This window comes from Pseudorasbora parva, chromosome 5 (genome assembly GCF_024679245.1).
Source record: "Pseudorasbora parva isolate DD20220531a chromosome 5, ASM2467924v1, whole genome shotgun sequence".
NCBI classification, from domain to species: domain Eukaryota; kingdom Metazoa; phylum Chordata; class Actinopteri; order Cypriniformes; family Gobionidae; genus Pseudorasbora; species Pseudorasbora parva.
The window spans coordinates 51,540,615-51,565,178 of NC_090176.1; the positions used below are offsets into that span (position 1 = coordinate 51,540,615).

A 24,564-nucleotide genomic window follows, 5' to 3' on the forward strand; every position below is an offset into this window, starting at 1 on the left:
GTGCTCTTTAACTATAAAGCAGGTCTACAGGTGACAATAGTGTCATTATTTACCTCAATTTAGTTCAACAACATCAACTTTAATGCAGCAGCTTTAGAGAGGACAATTATCTCTGACACATAATTCATTTTTGAATGCACACATAGGCCCTATTCCTGTCTAAGTGGGCGATTCTTGTGCAGAATAAACTGAATCTGACTCTATGTTGAGACTCTCTATGCTCATGTTATGACCCTGTACAGAATCACAGAAGCGTGTCAACGAGTTCAATTACACACAATGGCTTTGGAAAATGATTTCGGTCTGAAATGCAGCACATAAAGCTCTTCAGCCGCAGCATTCATTAACCTCAGGAAAACTCCCGTCCAAATGGCACACAGTCCCAGAGGATGGTCCAGTTAGACCGTATCGTGAGAGACGTGGCCTGAGATGATAAAACGGCCGTGTGTTTATTACCAGCGAGCGGCAGTAAAGAGGCTGGCGTTTCAGGCCTGCGGGAGCAAGTTAACCTCATTCACACTTTTACACAGTCAATGCTGGAGAGCCTTCAGGGGAGACATGAAATAAATAGATACAGAACATAAAGAACGTCTGATCCATGAGAACCGGACGCTTACCGTTTGAACACACAACTCGCTTTCAGCAGTTTTCTTTATTAATTCAGAATCACAATGCATTAAAAAACACATTACAACCATTCTGTTGAGTTCTTCTATTCTAGCAATATCCACATAGATCTACACTACTGTAAGTGTAAATTTCTGAAGGATCATGTGACACTGAAGACTGAAGAAAAATGATAAATTCAGCTTTGATCACAGGAATAAATTACACGTTCCTATATATTCACATCATAGGCTTAATTTGCAGGTGGGCGGGATGGGTGGGACACATTTTGAAACATCTTGCTGCACGGATGAACCTACCTAATACAACCAAAACATCTCCTGTTAACTAGCAGAACATCATTTTGTTTGTTTGCTAAATATGAGGTGATCTGGCGCTCGTTGCCGCCGTTTTTTGTATTGAGGATTTGTCTTGTGGCTCACTTCACATGGACATTTAAAATATCATGCTTTATATTTGCATTTAGCAGATTAGAGCTGGATGATAATAATAGTTACATTTTGCGACAAAATAAATGCATATAATCATACACTTGAGATTTGCTATAATATAGATTAGCTGAAGATGAGCTCAAGAACAGCGTAGAGAGCTTCATTGAATGGGTTTCCATGGCCGAGCAGCTCATCCAAGCCTTACATCACCAAGAGCAATGCAAAGCGTGGGATGCAGTGGAGTAAAGCAGCCACCACTGGACTCTAGAGCAGTGAGACGTGTTCTCTGAGCGACCAATCACGCTTCAGTCTGACAATCACATGGACGAGTCTGGGTTTGGCGCTCGCCAGGAGAACGGGACTCGCCTGACTGCATTGTGCCAAGTGTAAAGTTTGGTGGAGGGGGGATTATGGGGTGGGGGTTGTTTTTCAGGGGTTGGGCTTGGCCCCTTAGGTTCCAGTGAAAGGAACTCTTAATGCTTCACCAAGACATTTTGGACAATTTTAGGCTCCCAGCTTTGTGGTAACAGTTTGTGGACGGCCCCTTCCTGTCCCAGCATGACTGCGCTCCAGTGCACAAAGCGTCGCTCCATAAAGACATGGATGAGGAGTTTGGTGTGGAGGAACTGGACTGGCCTGCACAGAGTCCTGAGCTCAACCCGATAGAACAGCTTTGGGATGAATTAGAGCGGAGACTGAGAGCCAGGCCTTCTCGTCCAACATCAGTGCCTGACCTCACAAATGAGCTTCTAGAAGAATGGGCAAAAATCCCCATAAACACACTCCTAAACCTTGAGGAAAGCCTTCCCAGAAGAGCTGGAGCTGTTATACACAGCAAAACCCCAGCGTTAAATCAACACTGATCAGAGTGTTAAAATAACACTGAAGCAGTGTTAAAATGAATGAGATAATATAGTTATTAATTAAGTGATGATTGAGCATTAGTGGTGACACCTGATGATAATGAGCAGAATCACTGAAGGAAAGAAGAACTACAACTGAGTTCAGACAGAGCCTTAGAAGAAATCAACTGAAGATAAAAGAAGACATTAAGGCTTGGAACAGGGGCGATTCTGGGGTCAGAGCTTTAGGGGTGCTGAGCACCCAGTGAGCCCCACTGCCACCAACCTAGAGACACACGCACCCTAGAGAAGAGAAGAGGATGACACCATTTGCTATGCGGGGATGTTTTCATTTTCCTCCTTAACACATACATTTTAAATATGTTGCACTCCCTCTGTCTCCATTTCCTTCACTAGTCAATTCCCTCTCATCCCTTATGGACTCTCCCTGTTGTTTTCCTCCTCCTTTATTTGGAAAAAATGTGGTGTAAAATAATGTTACAATTTGTTTTTTATATAGGCTATAAGTTTGTATAGGAGTACACACATAAACAGGAGTAGTTACTGTTTTGCTTGCCACTATCCACTATGTGTCAACTTATTGTTGTTGTTTCCTCACCTGATTCTTCCTGCATGCTCTCCCTTTCCCTTTCTCCTTCGCCATCTCCCTCTCTTTCCCTTTCTCCTTCGCCATCTCCCTCTCTTTCCCTTTCTCCTTCGCCATCTCCCTCTCTTTCCCTTTGAACTGACAATCATACACAAATATATTGTAGGCAGAAGAGTTGAGGTCAGTTTGTCATGTCAAAAAAATGAGATCATGAGACCATTTACAGATTCTAAGGATATGATCTAAAGGCACACAAAGGCGTGTCATTTTAAATGTCTTTATTATTATTATTGGGCTTAAAAACTTTTTAAATGACAAATTCATTTCACAGGAGAAGCTTGAGTATTTTCACTCCAAACGCCAGGGCTTCATGTTTCCATGATGACTGACCAGAAAAGACGCACGTGACGTCATGTTTACATGACTCTCGATTGTTAAAATGAGTATCAAATTAACGATGAACTTTAACAGAGACACACGTACGCACTACACAGGTACGCAGTTTATTTGTCGCGCTTCTGTTTTTGTTTCACGCTCTAGCAGTTAATAAACAGAACTGCATGCGTCTTGCGGAAGAAAATTGTAACCGGCGTTACTTCTCTCCGTTTATGACTATGGACGAGTCACCCAGGTGCTACTCTACAGCGGCGGCGACCCGCCGGACTAAAATAGTCAGAGAATAAACACTTATTATAGCCAGGTGTACCACCATGGTGATTCAGGATACTGACTCCAGTACTCACTGATATGGTTTCGAAATCGGAACAACTCTAGGTAAAAGGAAAGAAGTGTCAGACACAGCTTTCAACCGATCACAACACTACGGGTTCTCACTCAGCGTGTGTTTCGCGCTGGGTGACGGTCGTGCTGAGAGGTGCAGGTACAGAGGAGAAGAAGAAGAGAAGAGGATGACACCATTTGCTATGCAGGGATTTTTTTTTATTTTCCTCCTTAACACATACATTTTAAACCACAAACTAAGGAGTATGTTTTGAACATTATTAACCGTGTAAAAGATTAACAAAAAATTTAAATAACACAATTTCTTACTCCAAGTTTTAGGGGTGCTGAAGCACCAAAAGGGGCTAGCCTCGCCCATGGCTTGGAACATAATCTGCAAGAACAAAGAAATGTGTTCGTTTTCTCGAAGTGGCAAGAACAAGAACAAAGTTCATTCTGGCAGTACATTTCATACTTCACGAGAAAGTAGGTGACGATCATCTGCGTTTCTCCGCATTAACCCCGCCCACTTTAAATGTCTGAGCAATCACACGATAGTTCTCGGACACCCCTAAGAAAAAAGTTCTGGCGATGCGTCGAGAACAAGCTGCGAGAACTCCCTAACTCCCAAAATAACGCGATTTTGATCTCGTAGCCCTGGGAGCGAGAACTTTTTTCTCTGTTCTTGTGGAGTATGCTGTAGCCTTAACTCTCTAAATGTCTCAGCAGAGGAGGATTAAACAACTTCACAATTATTTTGTTCATACCGAATTATTTTTTTCATATAGAAGTTCTTATTGAGAATTAACTAAGGCGTAGGTCAGGGATCCCCGATCTCTGTCCTGGAGGGCCGCTGTCCTGCAGAGTTTAGCTCCAACCCCAATCAAACACACCTGAACCAGCTACCCAATGCCTGTATAGAGGGAATGCACGTGATGTCACTTTCTCGCCGGAACACGCCCCCTCAGCCGGGGCTGAGTGCCAGAAGAGCTGCTGCGTGACCGCAGCTATTAGAGGAAAACGCGAGTATAGCAAACAATTAGTAAAACTAAAGGTTGGGCTCGATATAGTGGTCCTTACAACTACCACAGATTCAGTGATCCATGGATAATCACATGCAGCAAGGAATCGTGTTTCCCTGACGTTTTTATGAGCCTGATTTCAACATGATTATTTATAACTGATCAGTCATCACATTTTTCGAGTGAATCCCGCTTGTATATGTGGATGGGTCTGTGTATTGAAGCGTATGTGGCCGCTTGTCACGAATGGAAAACAAAAGTTGTATTCAAATTCTGAATACAAGGCCTATTAATAAAAAAATATATATATATATTATATTGCCCAGACAGCGTGCAAAGAGTCCTCCCTTTATAATCACTAAAAGTTGTCACTCATTCAATAAACGCAATCTCACAGATTTCCGCAGTGAAGCTTTTATACAATGAAGCTCTTATTTTCCCAATGTCTCCACTTACAGAGACGCGCGTGTTAACTGAACTCAACACCCGGACAAACAAACACTTGAGTGGTGAGTGGATTCCAAGTTCAACACCTGTGATTGGCCAACTGCGTTGTAGATATCAACAAACATGTCTGTGATTGGCTACATTACTCACCGAAGCGAAAACACATTGGAAATGTAATCATTTGACGAGTGCAAATACAGATACACACTGGATCTTTTGTTAGCTGCTTTTCGCTAATAATATGCTTTTATTGCGAATTCTTACGGAAAACTACATATCCACAAGCAGTTATGGGCAGCTTTTCACTCTAAAAGCATAAGCTGCAGCAGGTTGGTGGTTTGAGTGAGAAAATTACACGCTATTATCAAGTCCGTCTCAAGCTCGGAACAGCGATGTCCATTGGGTCCGTGGGCAAGCCTCCCCCTACCCCCCTTCTGGCGCCGGGCCTGGCTTTGTGTGTTTTCGCTGCATTCGCGCTGTAAACCAATGCTGCCTCTCAGTCTTTCTGCCACTCAGCGGGGCGTAATCGCAGTCGCTCTAGCTGACGGTGACGGCACGTGCATTCCCTCTATAGGCCCTATAACACTGATTAGCTGGTTCAGGTGTGTTTGATTGGGGTTGGAGCTAAAATCTGCAGGACAGCGGCCCTCCAGGACCCAGATTGGGGACCTCTGGTTTAGACGGTAATGTTTGATTGAAAATGTTTGGTCACTATTATGGTGATCAGTGTTTCTTATAGTTGGCCAGTCTGACTCTTGGCTTTTTAAGTGCATTTGTTGGTATTTGTAACAGTGTTTATTAAAACACATAACAACACTTGATGGAATCGTACTGACCAGAAGTCTGAGCATTGAGACACATATTCAACAAAGATTATTCTATAAAACTTTGCTATTTTTATTATCATCATCTCTCCGTCTCCTGCTTCTGCTTGTATCTGGTTTTCTGAGTCAAACTCTCATCCTGAGAGAAGACCGTTAATAGAGTTTGAGGTAGAGGTTTGCTGGTCACACACACCGGACAAACGGATATCTTTTGACAAGATCCGGCATCCAGGTTGTCCGATCTAACACTGTGTATCGAAATTGCAACTTTATTTTGACATGCATTTTGTCCATCTTTAGCCAAGGATTCCATCAATACAAAACACTCGAGTCTGCGACAAACAGTTTATGTGTTTATAAGCCATTGCGTATTTGAACACTGTAGCGCCACCATCAGGCCGATTGGAGTGAGCTTTGGTGTAGTTGTAGACAGGGTGGGTACTGCCATTCCTAAAGAGTTTCAAGTCTCTACGACTTACGGTTTGGTCCGCCCAATTTTTTTTTTTTTTTTTATGGAAGAATGCTGATCCTTGGAAATTCGTACAATTACAGTAAAGTTTCAGCGCTAGGTACTTGAACCCCTAAACGATCATACTCGCACCAAACTTTTGAACAGCAGTGTATGTGAATGTTTAATGCATCAGTCAGTTGTGTGAACAAACTACATTTCCTAGCCTGACAAGCCTGACCCACATCAAGATGTTTGGTCTGGAAACTCACCATTGACGGCTCAATCCGAGGGGCGGATAAACGGTTGTCTTTCAAACTCACTCTGCACGCGATAGGATAGCGCTACACCAACCGGAGCAACGACGGTGAAGGGGAGCTCGCTGACTGATTAAACATTTGCCGTATCCGGTCGGCTAAACTCCGAACACATCTTCCCTTTTTAAGAATGACTTCAGTGCCGCTCTTTGTTCTTTTCTCAGAGAAAAGCTTAACTCAAGTCTTCCAGAGGCGCGGGCAGAGCTGATTCGAAAGACCGCCAGTTTCGGTGTTTACTAGAAGCACGCAAACACAACTCGGCCGTCGTCATTATGGCACCGCCCGCCGACTCTATACACGATGTGATTGGGCCGTCCAGATTCTGAGGAATACAGCTCAGATAGGAATTGAGAGTTGCTAGACCACACTTGCGGGCAAATTAAATTTGCTGCCGCTAGGGTGCGTCTAGATTTCTAGGCTATACATTTCCCATTACTCTCTGCGCCAGAACAGAGGAATATGGGATTCCAAAAGAAGGAACGCTGGGAATGCATAGATCTACACCATAAAAAATCAGGTCTCCAATTGATAAGTTTCAAGTGACTGATCACATCGAATTTCTTCAGTTAGCCGAATTGAATTTCTGATAATTAAAGCTCCACTGTGTGATATTTTCCCCCATCTAGCGGTGTAAAGCTAAATGACCATCCAGTGAATAATAGTTTCTGTTCCTCTCAATTCTGATTTCGTTTTAACTCCTACGGTGGCTGATTTAGTCCAAGATTAACATGGCAATCCCCCTCTTCACATTCAACACGGTGCCATCGACTGTTAAAACGCGAAAGCCGAAGCTTGAATTTACGGGTATGTCCCTCTTTGGCTACTGTACTTTCAAGATGGAGGAGCAACATGGCGACCGGCATTCGAACCCCTCATCCGTATGTGTTTTCAATGGCATATTATAAACTTACCAGAATACTTTATTACTTAAAAGAAGTAAATATACATTAATGAGCACATATATTTATGAAATAAGTGTTTTTAGATAAGAATAAACTAATAAAGTTACACTAAAGTGTAGCTTTAATTGCATCAATTCACAAAATTTCAATTCCACCAACAGAGCATTTTAGATGTGATCAGACACCAGAACATTTTCAATTGGAGCGATTTTTTATTTTTTTTTAAGTGTACTAAAGCACAAAAGCCACTTATAGTTCTATCAAAGTTCCTATTTCATTCGATTAAATCGGTGCGTTTAGACAAAGACAGATGGAGGAGGAGAAGGTCTACATTAGCTGTATCCATTTATCAACTCTGACCTGGATTAAGTCTCATTTTGTCCTGGAGTCGTGCAACCGATCCACAGAGAGCGGATTCATTCGTCTTTACAAAGAGCCCGTAGGGCGCGGAGCAAACGCTGCGTCCACAAACACCATTACATGTTCTGTCTGCCAGATCAACTGCAGCTGATGTGATGAGCGCAGACAGGGCTGAGGGCTAAAGCACTCACGAGTCTCAGCAGACTCCAGCGGGAACCAGACCACAGATGCAACACGTGCCAGCCGCTCACGGACCACTTAAATGCATGATTATTACGTTTTAAAAACGGCAACACTTTACAATACGGGTGCACTAATACGCATTAATTCATGCTTAACTAATGCACAGATAATCATGAGTTAATGTATGAAGAACTAACCTATTTATTAATGATTACTGCATCAGCAACTAATGAAGATAAATCATGATTAATAGATTAAGTAATCATTCATTTGTTATTAGTTTAATGTCATAATGTATTAAATCATTAATAACATATTTTATTAACTAATAATGTACATTAATGTGTTAATCACCACAAGGGGTCAAAGCCATGCATTTCAGCTTCCAGTCGTCTGCTTTACTCTTGTATGGTGTTCAGGTCTGTTGGACCCGTTTTCATTTTTTATCGAAAGAAAAATGATACGATTAATGATTTTTTCAAACTGAGACTCATTGGCCTTGGCTCATTTTCTGTGAGGAATATTTATCAGAACACATTTTCAATGAACACACACCCCCTACACATTTATATTACACAGGATGTTCGGGTCCACTGGACCCAGGGCAAATAATAAAAGTGGGAATTGTAGGTCCTGTGTACCTTTACTCTGTCCTCCTCCTGTCAGGGCCTGCTGTTAGTGTGTGTGTGTTCATGTATATGGTTTATGAGGACACAAACGTGTATAATGACATGGATATTACAACGTAAACATGGTATATGACGACATCTGTGTCTTCACACTAAAACATACTAAATGGTGTTTTTTGAAATTCAAAAAAAGTTTTCTGTGATGGGAGGTTTATGGGTAGGGTTAGTGTAAGGGGAGAGATTATACAGTCTGTACATTAGAAAAACCAGTATGCCTGTGGAGAGGAACCATACACCACATATCCAAGTGTACATGCGCGTGTGTGTGTGTGTGTGTGTGGGGGGGGGGGGGGTTGCATGTTAGTGTGTGTGTGTGTGTGTGTGTATGTGTGCACATGAGTGTGTGTGAGAGAGAGAGAGAGATTGTGTGTAAGTGTGAGAAAGTATCTACAAGAGTGAGTTTTGTTTCTACCCCTGCCTTTCCCACACGAGGTAGCAATTCTTAAATGTGATCTAACAAAGGTAAAGAGAAAATATTAACCATATATGCTGTTTATATTGCTTGTAATTGGGGTAAAGTAAATATCTGTTGAGTATTTTAACATAACATTTTAGTTTGTGTTGAATTAAAAACCCAAAATGCAGCGGGTCCACCAGACCCACGAACACTGGCTGAGTAACAAAAATATGAACACCACACAAGGGTTAATTAATCATTTGTTAATGAGTTATAAAGGTATCATGATGTTCTGACTTTACTTGTTGAGGCACAGGACTATTAACTTATTCAAAACTCATAACCACAATAACATATTACAATTATATTACTTAATCAATTAGTTAATAGTCATGTGCCTCAAGTGTGTGTGTGAGAGAGAGAGAGAGAGAGAGAGAGAGAGAGAGAGAGAGAGAGAGAGAGAGAGAGAGAGAGAGAGAGAGAGAGAGAGAGAGAGAGAGAGAGAGAGAGAGAGAGAGAGAGAGAGAGAGAGAGAGAGAGAGAGAGAGAGACCGTTATTCGTAATTCACATGCAAAATTTACGCTCGTCAAAAAATAAATTCAACCTCACGTTATGTCAATCAGGCTTGCACACTGCCTCCGAAACTTTCGTCCGTCAAAAAAAAATTCGGAACAGGTTCGATTTTCTTCGTTTTCGCATCCGTAAAAACGTTTTGACAACTCAGAGCCACCATACATATTATTCTAGCAAAAATACTACACATATTATTATATCACAGCTATAATTATAGCACATCACGTCTCTGTAAAGCTCTCTCTCTCTGTGTGTGTGTGTGTGTGTGTGTGTGTGTGTGTGTGTGTGTGTGTGTGTGTGTGTGTGTGTGTGTGTGTGTGTGTGTGTGTGTGTACTATGCACAGTACTACATATAACACAGAATTAGAGTAGTATGCTCTTCTGAATAATTTAATCTGTTTAAATCAAATTATTTAAACTAGGAAAGTTTAGGATGGACGTGACCTCAGGCTAAGGAGAATAATCAAACCATTAGCCGCATTACAGAGACGTGGCGGTCCTTATTAATTCCCCAATGACTTCCATTATTATTCTGACCATGAAGAAGAAGTGTGGCTGAACCTGAAGGCCGTTGAAGTGCCCTTCAGAGAGGACAATGACGCCAGCGAGAGTTCACAAACACCACAGAACAGGAAATCTCCTCCCGTGCCAACTTTGAAGTCCATCTCAGTTTGAAGAGCTCAGAAGTGCTCTGCCTCTGGGTTCTGTCGATGCTTTTTCTTCAGAAAGCTGCTGCTGTCGGGAGCATTTCGGAAATTTCAGAGATTTTTGTATCAGAGTAAAGCTTTACAAGGCTATTGTAAATACCTCGGAGGAAAGTCTACAGCTCAGAACAAACCGTCCGTCATTCCACTGGAAAAACAATGTTCGGGATGTTTCATCAAAATGTAATAACCTTCCTTTTTGGTTGTCATAATCATTTCCTTATTTCATACAACCGCATTTTCACCATACCATACAAATCCCACATTCTTTCACATTCACCTGGAAACTATTAGAATTAACCATCAATAATTTCATTTAACAATAATTTAACAATAAGTCATTTTTCTCCTTTGACTTTTTGATACACTTCAAAAAATGCTCTTCTTACTCAGTATTTGTGTCTTGTTTCCAGCCTAAATATCTAACAATTTTTGAATCCAGATGCATTTACTAGATCAGTAAAATGACATTAGATATTTTTTTTTGTTTTCTTGAAAATCAAATCTAAATGAAGTGAGCTTTTGCTTAAAACAGGCAAAATGATCTGCCAATCGGCTGAGAAAAATAATCTTATTTCTGATTGAAATCTTGTTTCTTGTTTCCGAACAGAAATAAGATTATTTTTCTCACCCCATTGAAAGAGCTTTATTGCCAAGTGTGCTTTCACACACAAGGAATTTTTTTTTGGTGCTGAAGCTTCCAGTGCACATAAACAATACAATACAACACAGTAATAAAAAATTCTAAGAATAAAAATATGAAGATAAATATGAACAGTATAAGATCGGCAGATCTTTTTGCCTGTTTTAAGCAAAAACTAAAAAAATAAGCAAAAAATATTTTTATATTTTTCCCCAGAAAACAACAAAAAAATATCTAATGTCATTTTACTGATCTAGTAAATGCATCTTGATTTAACCTCTTACACTCAGGGCCATTTTTTGGGGATTCCGCCTGGATTTGGCCGACCCAAATTGAAAAGCTTTCCATACACACATACAGTGGTCTAAGGTCAAAATGTTGGTGTCATTTTACAGGAAACCCTTTAAAGTTACATAAAACACTGCTAAAAGTCATAAACATGTAAGTATATGTTGTGTAAGCTGTAATAACCCCCCCAAAAATTGGCGCATTTTGATTATTTTAATATAAATTCATTTTTGAAATTGTGTAACTCAGGCCCTGTGTGCTCTAGGACCCTGCAGACAGTTTGGGCTATTTCCACTAAATTACAGAAAATAGTTGAAAAAATAAGTTTTTCTGTCATGTTGTGCCAGATTTACTCAAATGGGTCTGAAGGGATGACCCCCCATCTTTCCCCTTTTGTATGGGAAGCTTTTCAATTTGGGTCGGCCAAATCCAGGCGGAAATGGCACCAAAGTAATTTAGTGTAAAGACATTACTGTGTGTAAAACAAATGCCAAAGTGATGCATATCTCCAGAAAGTAGAGACTCTAAGCTTTCCAATGGTCAGAGCTCCTCCACAGACATTTAAAATGGAAAGTAAATACATGACGATGTCATTCCCATCCCTGTACAGGTCCTCAGAGTTTAAGAGGCTAAGAATTTTTTGATATTTAGACTAGAAACAAGACAAAAATACTAAATAAGAAGAGCATTTTTTGCAGTGCATGTAACATTAAAATCAGTGACTTGGCAGCATAAGGAAATCAAAGCTCTAGCCAATGAGAATAGCAGGAAGCATCTGTTTTGCATCTAATTTGCATGCGTCCAAACAAGGTCACCTCTATATACTTTCATTTATTGACTCTAAAGAACTCCTGCTGTCGTGACGGCTGTTTAACACACACACACACACACACACATGTTGGTCTATGTGGTTTACAGGGACTCTCCATAGGCGTAATGGTTTTTATACTGTACAAACTGTACATCCTATCCCCTTACACTGCCCCTGCCCCTAAACCTACCCATCACAGGAAACATTCTGCATTTTTACCTTCTCAAAAAAACATCCTTTAGTATGTTTTTAAGGCCATTTGAATTATGAGGACATTTGATATGTCCTCATAAACCACATTTATAGTGTAATACCAGTGTAATACCCATGTAGTTATACAAATTTGTGTCCTCATAAACCACATAAACAGGCTCACACACACACACACACACACACACACACACACACACACACACACACACACACACACACACACACACACACACACACAGTTCATCTCAGCCACATTCATTACACTACACAATAAAGGAAACTCAGGTTCAAAATAAATAACTCAATAGTGAATTCAGACTAAATTATCCCATGACTTTTTTCAGGCCTTTCAAATTTCCATGATAGTATGAACATTTATATGCATATACATTTAAAGGGATACAACATGCATTGAAACATATGTGCCTATAAAAGTACAAATACAAAACATACTACACATACTATTTCTGGAGTGTATAGTGTGGATTTTCTGCGTAGTATCTACATATAAATGCATAGTATGTTATTATAAATTTTCAGTATAGTATGTACATTTATATGCATAAAAATTAGTTAGCATATATCTTTATGAAAATGCATTTCAATTTATATGCATACAAATGTAGATACTACAAAATACATAACATACTATTTATTTTCTATATCGTATGTAAATATACTTGCATATAATATGTATATTCATACCGATATATGCATACACATTTATATGCATAGAAATTACTTACTATATAGTAAATGCATATTATTCCATCCTATGATGCATATACATTTGTATGCATTTATCTACATGCACGTGCATATAAATGTACATACTATATAGATATGTATAATAACATACTATGCTTTCTCTATGAACATTTCTGTAAATGTATCTATGCTTATGCATTTTATATGCATGTCAATGTATATGCAAATAAGTGCACATATGTTAAAGAAAATATGTAGTATGATATGTATTTTCTATGTAGTACGTATAGTAGTACATTTAATTGAATATTATATGCATAGAGATAAAGATACATGCATACAAATGTATATGCATATAAATGTACATACTTTATATTAAATGCATAAAAACATACTATGTATTCTCTATAGTGGGAACCGACTAAAGGTAGTAATCCATTACACAGATTTATGAGCATATTTAGAGGCATAACCTCTCATTCTGTAAATCAAATAGATACAAAAATCATTTCATATCTGCTGTAATCATGTTTTAAATGATCTATTATAAATGTGTTATTTAATGTGTATTGTGTTGCTGTATGTACGTGTATGGATCCTAAAAAAATTGACAATAAAGTTAACTAAGACTATCGTATATACGTTATTTGCATATAAATGTGCATAGAGATAAAGATACATGCATACAAATGTACATACTTATTAAATGCATAATAACATACTATGTATTCTCTATAGTGGGAACCGACTAAAAGAACATTATACTGTAAATCAAATCAGATAAATCATTTCATACCTGCTGTAATCATGTTTTAAATGATCTATTATAAATTGCTTTAAGGACAATAAGACAATATCGTATTTACATTTATTTGTATATAAATGTGCATGCATATTATATGAAATTACATTTCTATGCATATAAAGTTACACAATACAGAAAATACAGTGTTATTATTAGGGATGCACCGAATATTCGGCAACCGAAATTATTCGGCCGAAAATAGCCAAAAAAAGCACTTTCGGCATTCGGCCGAATAAGTAAAAAGGCCGAATAATTTTGGCCGAACAATGACGTTTTTAATGACGCGATCAAAAAGTAACCCACGTAGAGTGAGAGCTGCGTGCTTTATGCAGCAAACATGTCAGCAGTGTGGAAGCACTGTTTAGTGCTGAAATTTAGTGCTCATGTCATTGATGAGAAGAGGAACCGACTTTCATGTGAGAAAGCAGAGAAGCTACTTTTCATAAAGAAGAACCTGCCACTTTTCCTGAAGAAGTAGGCTAAGTAGGCTTATGTCTAAGACAGTTATTTATTTGTTGTGGGTTCATCCACATTTTTTGCACTATTCAATGCACATTAGTTGTTGTAGACATACAGAGTTACATTCTTTCAGCAGTCAGTTATAGGCCTAACATAGGCTATTCAAGAAGGGGGGCTTCTAAGATGGCCAAATAAAAATATATTTTTTATTTTACTAATTATTTATTTTAAGTTATGTTGTGCTTAGTTTGTATAATATCTGCTGGAATGTTAAAAAAAATCCAGTGTTAAATAAATATTTTGAAATTGTATTTTTGTTATTTGATTTATTTCTCTGAAAAGCAACACAAAATAGTAAAAAGCAAATTTTTACTATTTAATTATTGTAATGGTAAAAAAAAAAGCCAAATAAATGGAAAAAATGCGAAACACCGCGTTCGGTATTCGGCCTTCGGTCTTCGGCCAAGCATTTCATTATTATTCGGTTTCGGCTTCGGCCAAGAATTTCATTTCGGTGCATCCCTAGTTATTATGCATCTGATATAAAGTATATACATTTATATGCATATAATTAAATGAATATGATATGCATATGGTTACAGCCTATAAATGTACATACTATGAAGAAAATACCAAATGACATACGGTGTCTTTTCTATTTCTGCAGTGGAATAAATCAAAGTTTTATCACAGTGCTTCTCTCATCAAGTCATCAAACTACCAACTTAAGCTGACTTTCTCACACTTAACTAAACCGAGAAGTATTTGAACTGTGAGAAATCTTGCTGAACTGAGCAGCTCTTCACCTATATGGAAAGTCTCTTGGTTGCATGCTTTGTGTTGAGATTATTATTAATGTCTCTCTCGTCAAAGCTTCATCTCTGCCGTCAGAGGCAGCAGATAAGAGCCCGCAGCTGTAGATCCGAGCTTCAGCCGCTCATGCATCCAGGCAGAGAGAGACAATCCCCTCGCGCAGGTTTAGAGCGATTTACGGCACTGCGGGCTGTGAAACCGCTGAGATGAATCATTCATCTGGAGTGACTCATGCTCCTAATTTAGGGCTGAAACTTTGTGGAATCCCATCCAGATGAATGAGCCCTTCCTAGTGTCCTACTGCCTCTCATGACCTCTCACTGACTGACAAGAGACAGTAGAAAAGTGGTGCCTTTTAGTGTCTGTGAGCGAGTCTTCAAAAGGTGCAACAGGAACACTCACACACTGCAAAAAATGCATTTCTTACTTAGTATTTTTGTCTTGTTTCAAGTTCTGACATTAAAAAACATTTCCTAGACAAGTACAAATTATTGTCTTGTTTTGGGAAAAAATAACTCAAAATGAAGAGAGTTTTTGCTTAAAATAAGATAAATAATCTGCCAATGGGGTGAGAAAAATAATCTTGCTTTCTGTTTGAATTGAAGATTTTTTTTGCTTACGCCATTGGCAGATTATTTATCTTATTTTAAGCAAAAACTCTTCATTTTGAGTTATTTTTTTCCCAAAAACAAGACAATAACTTTTCTTTGTCTAGTAAATACTTCTTGTTTTAAGAATTTTTAGATGTTTGGACTCGAAACAAGACAAAAAATCTAAGTAAGAAAAGCATTATTTTGCCGTGAAGACTTGTTCAGTCGTAGATCGCTGGGACGTTCAGAGCTCCTGCCTAAAAAGGTTCATCAGCAGCATTGATGACTAACAACGCTGTACACTAATCAGTTCATGTTCAGAATAGCATGCTAACATACTACAAATACTATGTCAGCAATCTATTTTAGTTTAGTATGTAAATGTGTATGTGTGTAAATATAGATTTATTTATACGCATATCAATTTGAATTCTATATAGACAATGAATACTAAGCTTACCATGTGCTTCTGCAGTGTACACTATGCATTTTTAAATGTATATGAGTAAACAATAAATATGCAATACATGTATATAAATATAAATGTATATGAAATGGCAAGAAGCCGGGCGAGCAGAGAGTCATGTTCCATAATGTTAATGAGCTGGTGGAGCGAATGTTCCATAATGTTAATGAGCAGGTGGAGCGAATGTTCCATAATGTTAATGAGCCGATGGAGCGAACGTTCCATAATGTTAATGAGCAGGTGGAGCGAATGTTCCATAATGTTAATGAGCTGACGGAGCGAATGTTCCATAATGTTAATGAGCAGGTGGAGCGAATGTTCCATAATGTTAATGAGCTGACGGAGCGAATGTTCCATAATGTTAATGAGCAGGTGGAGCGAATGTTCCATAATGTTAATGAGCTGATGGAGCGAATGTTCCATAATGTTAATGAGCAGGTGGAGCGAATGTTCCATAATGTTAATGAGCCGATGGAGCGAATGTCCCATAATGTTAATGAGCTGATGGAGCGAATGTTCCATAATGTTAATGAGCTGATGGAGCGAATGTTCCATAATGTTAATGAGCCGGTGGAGCGAATGTTCCATAATGTTAATGAGCAGGTGGAGCGAATGTTCCATAATGTTAATGAGCCGATGGAGCGAATGTTCCATAATGTTAATGAGCAGGTGGAGCGAATGTTAGAATGTTAATGAGCCGGTGGAGCGAATGTTCCATAATGTTAATGAGCCGGTGGAGCGAATGTTCCATAATGTTAATGAGCCGGTGGAGCGAATGTTCCATAATGTTAATGAGCCGGTGGAGCGAATGTTCCATAATGTTAATGAGCAGGTGGAGCGAATGTTCCATAATGTTAATGAGCCGATGGAGCGAATGTCCCATAATGTTAATGAGCTGATGGAGCGAATGTTCCATAATGTTAATGAGCAGGTGGAGCGAATGTTCCATAATGTTAATGAGCCGATGGAGCGAATGTTCCATAATGTTAATGAGCAGATGAAGCAAATGTTCCATAATGTTAATGAGCAGGTGGAGCGAACGTTCCATAATGTTAATGAGCAGGTGGAGCGAATATTCCATAATGTTAATGAGCAGATGAAGCAAATGTTAATGAGCTGATGGAGCGAATGTTCCATAATGTTAATGAGCCAATGGAGCGAATGTTCCATAATGTTAATGAGCTGATGGAGCGAATGTTCCATAATGTTAATGAGCCAATGGAGCGAATGTTCCATAATGTTAATGAGCCGGTGGAGCGAATGTTCCATAATGTTAATGAGCTGATGGAGCGAATGTTCCATAATGTTAATGAGCTGATGGAGCGAATGTTCCATAATGTTAATGAGCTGATGGAGCGAATGTTCCATAATGTTAATGAGCCGGTGGAGCGAATGTTCCATAATGTTAATGAGCCAATGGAGCGAATGTTCCATAATGTTAATGAGCTGATGGAGCGAATGTTCCATAATGTTAATGAGCTGATGGAGCGAATGTTCCATAATGTTAATGAGCCGGTGGAGCGAATGTTCCATAATGTTAATGAGCAGGTGGAGCGAATGTTCCATAATGTTAATGAGCCGATGGAGCGAATGTTCCATAATGTTAATGAGCAGGTGGAGCGAATGTTAGAATGTTAATGAGCCGGTGGAGCGAATGTTCCATAATGTTAATGAGCCGGTGGAGCGAATGTTCCATAATGTTAATGAGCCGGTGGAGCGAATGTTCCATAATGTTAATGAGCCGGTGGAGCGAATGTTCCATAATGTTAATGAGCAGGTGGAGCGAATGTTCCATAATGTTAATGAGCCGATGGAGCGAATGTCCCATAATGTTAATGAGCTGATGGAGCGAATGTTCCATAATGTTAATGAGCAGGTGGAGCAAATGTTCCATAATGTTAATGAGCCGATGGAGCGAATGTTCCATAATGTTAATGAGCAGATGAAGCAAATGTTCCATAATGTTAATGAGCAGGTGGAGCGAACGTTCCATAATGTTAATGAGCAGGTGGAGCGAATATTCCATAATGTTAATGAGCAGATGAAGCAAATGTTAATGAGCTGATGGAGCGAATGTTCCATAATGTTAATGAGCTGATGGAGCGAATGTTCCATAATGTTAATGAGCTGATGGAGCGAATGTTCCATAATGTTAATGAGCCGGTGGAGCGAATGTTCCATAATGTTAATGAGCCAATGGAGCGAATGTTCCATAATGTTAATGAGCTGATGGAGCGAATGTTCCATAATGTTAATGAGCTGATGGAGCGAATGTTCCATAATGTTAATGAGCCGGTGGAGCGAATGTTCCATAATGTTAATGAGCAGGTGGAGCGAATGTTCCATAATGTTAATGAGCCGATGGAGCGAATGTTCCATAATGTTAATGAGCAGGTGGAGCGAATGTTAGAATGTTAATGAGCCGGTGGAGCGAATGTTCCATAATGTTAATGAGCCGGTGGAGCGAATGTTCCATAATGTTAATGAGCCGGTGGAGCGAATGTTCCATAATGTTAATGAGCAGGTGGAGCGAATGTTCCATAATGTTAATGAGCCGATGGAGCGAATGTCCCATAATGTTAATGAGCTGATGGAGCGAATGTTCCATAATGTTAATGAGCAGGTGGAGCGAATGTTCCATAATGTTAATGAGCCGATGGAGCGAATGTTCCATAATGTTAATGAGCAGATGAAGCAAATGTTCCATAATGTTAATGAGCAGGTGGAGCGAACGTTCCATAATGTTAATGAGCAGGTGGAGCGAAAATTCCATAATGTTAATGAGCAGATGAAGCAAATGTTAATGAGCTGATGGAGCGAATGTTCCATAATGTTAATGAGCTGATGGAGCGAATGTTCCATAATGTTAATAAGCCGGTGGAGCGAATGTTCCATAATGTTAATGAGCCAATGGAGCGAATGTTCCATAATGTTAATGAGCCGGTGGAGCGAATGTTCCATAATGTTAATGAGCCAATGGAGCGAATGTTCCATAATGTTAATGAGCCGGTGGAGCGAATGTTCCATAATGTTAATGAGCTGATGGAGCGAATGTTCCATAATGTTAATGAGCCAATGGAGCGAATGTTCCATAATGTTAATGAGCCGGTGGAGCGAATGTTCCATAATGTTAATGAGCTGATGGAGCGAATGTTCCATAATGTTAATGAGCTGATGGAGCGAATGTTCCATAATGTTAATGAGCCGGTGGAGCGAATGTTCCATAATGTTAATGAGCCAATGGAGCGAATGTTCCATAATGTTAATGAGCTGATGGAGCGAATGTTCCATAATGTTAATGAGCCAATGGAGCGAATGTTCCATAATGTTAATGAGCAGGTGGAGCGAATGTTCCATAATGTTAATGAGCAGGTGGAGCGAATGTTCCATAATGTTAATGAGCAGGTGGAGCGAATGTTCCATAATGTTAATGAGCAGGTGGAGCGAATGTTCCATAATGTTAATGAGCCGGTGGAGCGAATGTCCCATAATGTTAATGAGCAGGTTCAGCAAATGTTCCATAATGTTAATGAGCCGGTGGAGCGAATGTTCCATAATGTTAATGAGCAGGTGGAGCGAATGTTCCATAATGTTAATGAGCAGGTGGAGCGAATGTCCCATAATGTTAATGAGCCGGTGGAGCGAATGTTCCATAATGTTAATGAGCAGGTGGAGTGAATGTTCCATAATGTTAATGAGCTGATGGAGCGAATGTTCCATAATGTTAATGAGCAGGTGGAGCGAATGTCCCATAATGTTAATGAGCCGATGGAGTGAATGTTCCATAATGTTAATGAGCCGATGGAGTGAATGTTCCATAATGTTAATGAGCTGATGGAGCGAATGTTCCATAATGTTAATGAGCTGGTGGAGCGAACGTTCCATAATGTTAATGAGCCGGTGGAGCGAATGTTCCATAATGCTAATGAGCAGGTGGAGCGAATGTTCCATAATGTTAATGAGCAGGTGGAGCGAATGTTCCATAATGTTAATGAGCCGGTGGAGCGAATGTTCCATAATGTTAATGAGCAGGTGGAGCGAATGTTCCATAATGTTAATGAGCCGGTGGAGCGAATGTTCCATAATGTTAATGAGCAGGTGGAGCGAATGTTAGAATGTTAATGAGCCGGTGGAGCGAATGTTCCATAATGTTAATGAGCCGGTGGAGCGAATGTTCCATAATGTTAATGAGCTGGTGGAGCGAATGTTCCATAATGTTAATGAGCCGGTGGAGCGAATGTTAGAATGTTAATGAGCTAGTTGAGGGAATGTTAATGAGCCAGTGAAGAGAATATTAATGAGAATTTAATAGTCAGTGTTAATGAGCTCATTAATATTCACTCAACCATTTATATTTAAATGAATATCCAGCATTTATTTACAGATTTACTCATCTTATTTTTACTTTCCTGTGTGTACATGTAAATGAGGGAAGTGGTCCCTGTGTATCATTGGTTGAGAGCTCTGAAACTATCCAGTGTTGCGTTTTCAAAAGCATCGTGAGCCTAATGCAGTGTTCAGACAACAATATTTCTGCCTGTTATGATAGTCACTGTGTCAGATTATGTTATATTAACTTTTAAATTCTTTTTTAAGAAACATGGCAGACTACACATTGCTTCCCGACCAATCATCTGTTTCTCGTGCATGATGTCATTGAAAAGGCAAAATTATATAAAGTAAACCAAAGTTGCTTCAGTTCAGTTGAAATATTAATAGCAATAAAAAAGTGTTTCTTCTGTTAACTTTAAATAACCAGTGCAGATTTAAAGACACGTAAATCAATCAGATGAGGCATGTTTTCATCATTTTTCAATCATGCTGATAATTCAGAGGCCTTAGAAATGAGCTACAAATATGAATCTTTACAGGGTTCAATAATGTCCATCGATTGCACCATATTGATTTTAATTCATATCCAGCGGCTCGTCTTTTTCCATCAAACGCCCACAGGGGCTCATGGGAGGCCACCTGCATTTCCCTGACTGATTTATTACCAACTAAAGCCTAGAATGAGTCTTTTAAGGCTTGTCCGTACAGAAGCATTGCCGGGCAACCTGAAAACACCATGAATACATCTTCAAGCAACTACGATTTAAAACAAACTCGCTCTGTTGATCACAGCAGGACTCGCATCATGGAAAGAACGTATTCTGCTGCTTGATTTATAAAAAAAAACACAACGTCAATATGCAAAAGAACACGCTTTTAGTACAGACACATTGTGTTTTCCTCTTAAAGAGAGACGGCAGGTTGCTCGGACATAATAACGGTTTGCAAACCATATGAAAGCACTTGTCTTGTCTTACGCTCAGTACTGACATTTTGTTAGTTAGTTCAACATAATCAATTCTGACGTGCATTAGCATTCATTCTGCGTCTCCTTCAACCTGAAAACTGGCACTAGCGTCCCCTGTGATGTCCTTCACGAGCATTGCTTTCGTTACACAGAGTCTGAACAGAAGCTCATTGACGCTCAGTAACATCATTGCATCTTTATGTGGTGAAGATTTAAGAGTTTTACTGACCCTGAGCGTCTCTGAATCCTCACAAAGCCTCTTCACAGCAGACAGATTCTCCTGTTCATGGTGAGGCTGAAAGTTGGACAAAAAGCCTTAATTAGCTGGTGTTTTATGACATAATAAATGCATTTGGTCTTTGCATTGTGGTGCACAAGTGACAGATTTATTATTCATTCGATATTTGTCCATTTTGAGTCCACTTGACTGATTAACAGTAGTGAATAAGTGATATTTACGCATCTCACTCGCTCTATTATTATCAGTATCTGCAATGGCCATTGAAAGAGCATTCCGGGTCCACCACAAACTGAAACCTTTTGCATGGCAAACGTGCATCCATGCATACAACATACAAATACTGTACATGAATCAGATGGTGCCAAACGCAGCTCATCCAATCCACTCTCTGCTATCTCCACATACTGATGTCGCGACTACAACGCAGAACGTCACTATCATGTTCTTAATAGGAGTAGTTGGTGATTAAGAACGCTGCCCAAAGGCGGTAATTTGCCAGGTAATATTTCTGGCTTCTGGGAATTAAATGTATAACCTAATTATGTGCTCCTATTATCTGTGCTGAAGCCGAGGGAGCGTTTCTGAAGAGGTCAGAGAGAGCTTCAACACGTCTACATCTCCACAAACAAAACTGTTATGACAAGTACTATATGACATAAAATAAGAAAATAAACCATGACATAAAAAATAAGAAACTGTGATAAGTCATAATTATGATAAATAATGAACATAATTGGGGAGAGCAGGGGCGAAAGTACCATTTTTCAGAAAAATGTCATTTTAAAAGAAAATGTTTTAGACAGAGATATATATTTGCTCTGGTCGATAACTCACTAATGTGGTCTATCAATATCAGCTGGTATTTTGTCCAGTGCAGAACGACTACAGTATAATTTCACTTTGAACATAAGATGCAGATTGTCACTTTTGACCCCATCAGATGGGACGAAAGTAACACAACACTATAAGCTAGATTGTTTTGTGTTCCTCTTGTTTTTATTAAATATACCTGACGATGACCTTGTTAATATGTAACTGCAAACATATTTTGTAGCTACTTTATCTTTGCAAAAAAATATTAAATTACATTTTCATTTTAAATTTTAAGTTTAATCAAATGTTTCAAATATAACCTGACAATACAAACTTGTCGTTTTAGAACATATATTTTGTGCAATGCCATTCGATTTGATAATTTTTTTCTTCAACAGTATGAACAATATGAAATTTAAATTAGCATAATATGCATTATATATATAAAAGTGGGACAAAAGTAACAAGTGTTACTTTCGTCTCGTCAGGAAGTCCTGACTCAAAACTCAAAAAGACAAAGCTTCAGGATGTGTAACAGCAATTAATAATCTGTAGAGTGATCATTACTGTGTTACACGAAACGAGAAACACAACTTTGCAATTAGAAAAAAAACTACTTTTACTACATTTCGGACCCAACCGCGGGAAACGATGACGAAATCACATGATTTTAAGCAGATCCATCAAATCGCTTTGTTACTTTTGTCCCGCGTTACTTTCGCAATGGTTCTCGGCTACCTGATAAAAAGTCAAAATTATGGCTCATAAAACTGCTTAAAGCAGCACTAGGTAACTTTTCAACCTTCATAATATATTTTCAAGACTCTTGTGATGATAAATCGACTTACAATAGGTTGAATGACACGTCTGCCATAGCCTGACGGGGTCTGTATCGTTTTTAATCGTACTTTTAAACTTCGGGTTTCGGGTAGTAACCCGAGAACAAAAAGAACTACAAAATTCGACTGCTTTACGGCACATACGTCACTTCCACCAACACACACACTTCCTTACATTCGGACGTGCGAGCCCAACTTTGTTCGTCGGATAATATAGTCATGTCCGAAGCAGCACAGACACATAAGAAAGAAAAGGTTTTGTTGGAGGAAAGCAATAAGAGGAAACGAGAGAGTGATGTGATTAAAGGCAGGATGAGGATCAACATGTGACCAGCGTTTGCTCGTCGGCGTGAGCTGAAGGAGGCGTGCCCGACCGATGCTGTCCTGCTTGTTACGGTGAGCTACCACTCAAACATTGAACTGAAGTATCATATAGATTCTGGAAAACGGTAACCAATAGACTACTATAATGACGCTGGCTTGTAAACGTGAGCATCGCGATTATTTGGCGTTTGAAAAAAATAAAACCCATGAAATGATATTCATATGACATGCTGAAACATAAGCCACTGACTGTACCTGATGAAGACATTTCACACGCGCCGCCAGAAGAACACCTGCATGTGAACTCCTCCTGCAGTGTTCAGGGGAACTGTTAGCGCTGCACCGACCCGCGGGACGCTTTTATGAAGTTATTTGGCCCGCCGCGCACCCGCGACCATTAAATAGACATACGGGGTCCGCGGGTTATGAGACGACCCGCGCATCACTAGTTCAGGGCTATCAGGGCTGTCATGTCAACAAATGCACACGCGATGGCATCCGCTGTTGTAGGAGGACAGAGCTTACGACAGTAGTTGAGGACATTATTTTTTCCAAACTGTAGGGGGACCCCGAGAGCAAAAGTTACCCAGTGCTGCTTTAAAAATGTCTACATCTTCAACAACGATATATTTGACAAGTCGAAATAATAAGTCATATTTGTGATTTTAAAAAATGCATAAATATGACATATTAAATAATACTTTTGAGTCAAAATTATAAGATAAAAGTCAAAATGATATAAAAAGGTTAGGAATTATGACATAGTAAATCCCAATTATAATATTTAAAAAGTCAAATTTATGACTTTCATAAAAGTGCTTCATAATGTCTACGTCTACAAAACCACATTTGAATTAAATTAATTTCGATTCGTTTTGATTCAATAAAATTTAATTCCACTAAATTCCATTCAATGGAGTCGATTCTTCAACCCTGTCTAGAATCTGCTGTGTTTTCCTGAAATGGTGCGTTGAGAAAGTCTTTTCAGCCGGACATATGCAGAGAAGATGATCAAATATCTTCCTCGCAAACATATAACAGATAACAATCAGCGGGCATGACCTCTGGGATATTACACAGCTGCATTTCCAGAATATTCATAACCACAGATGAATATTTGTCTCAGAAACACAAAAAAGCAACTTCACTGCAATGTCT

At 39.1% G+C, this 24,564-nt stretch overlaps 1 long non-coding RNA gene across 1 annotated transcript in view; it reads right to left on the reverse strand.

Annotated features, from left to right (window-relative positions):
• LOC137076204 (uncharacterized) overlaps positions 1 to 24,564 on the reverse strand; it is a 63,442-nt gene that overhangs the window by 27,409 nt on the left and 11,469 nt on the right. The window contains exon 3 of the long non-coding RNA XR_010905248.1: positions 21,419 to 21,484. This is a non-coding gene — a long non-coding RNA (uncharacterized lncRNA). The remainder of the gene's footprint in view (positions 1 to 21,418; positions 21,485 to 24,564) is intronic.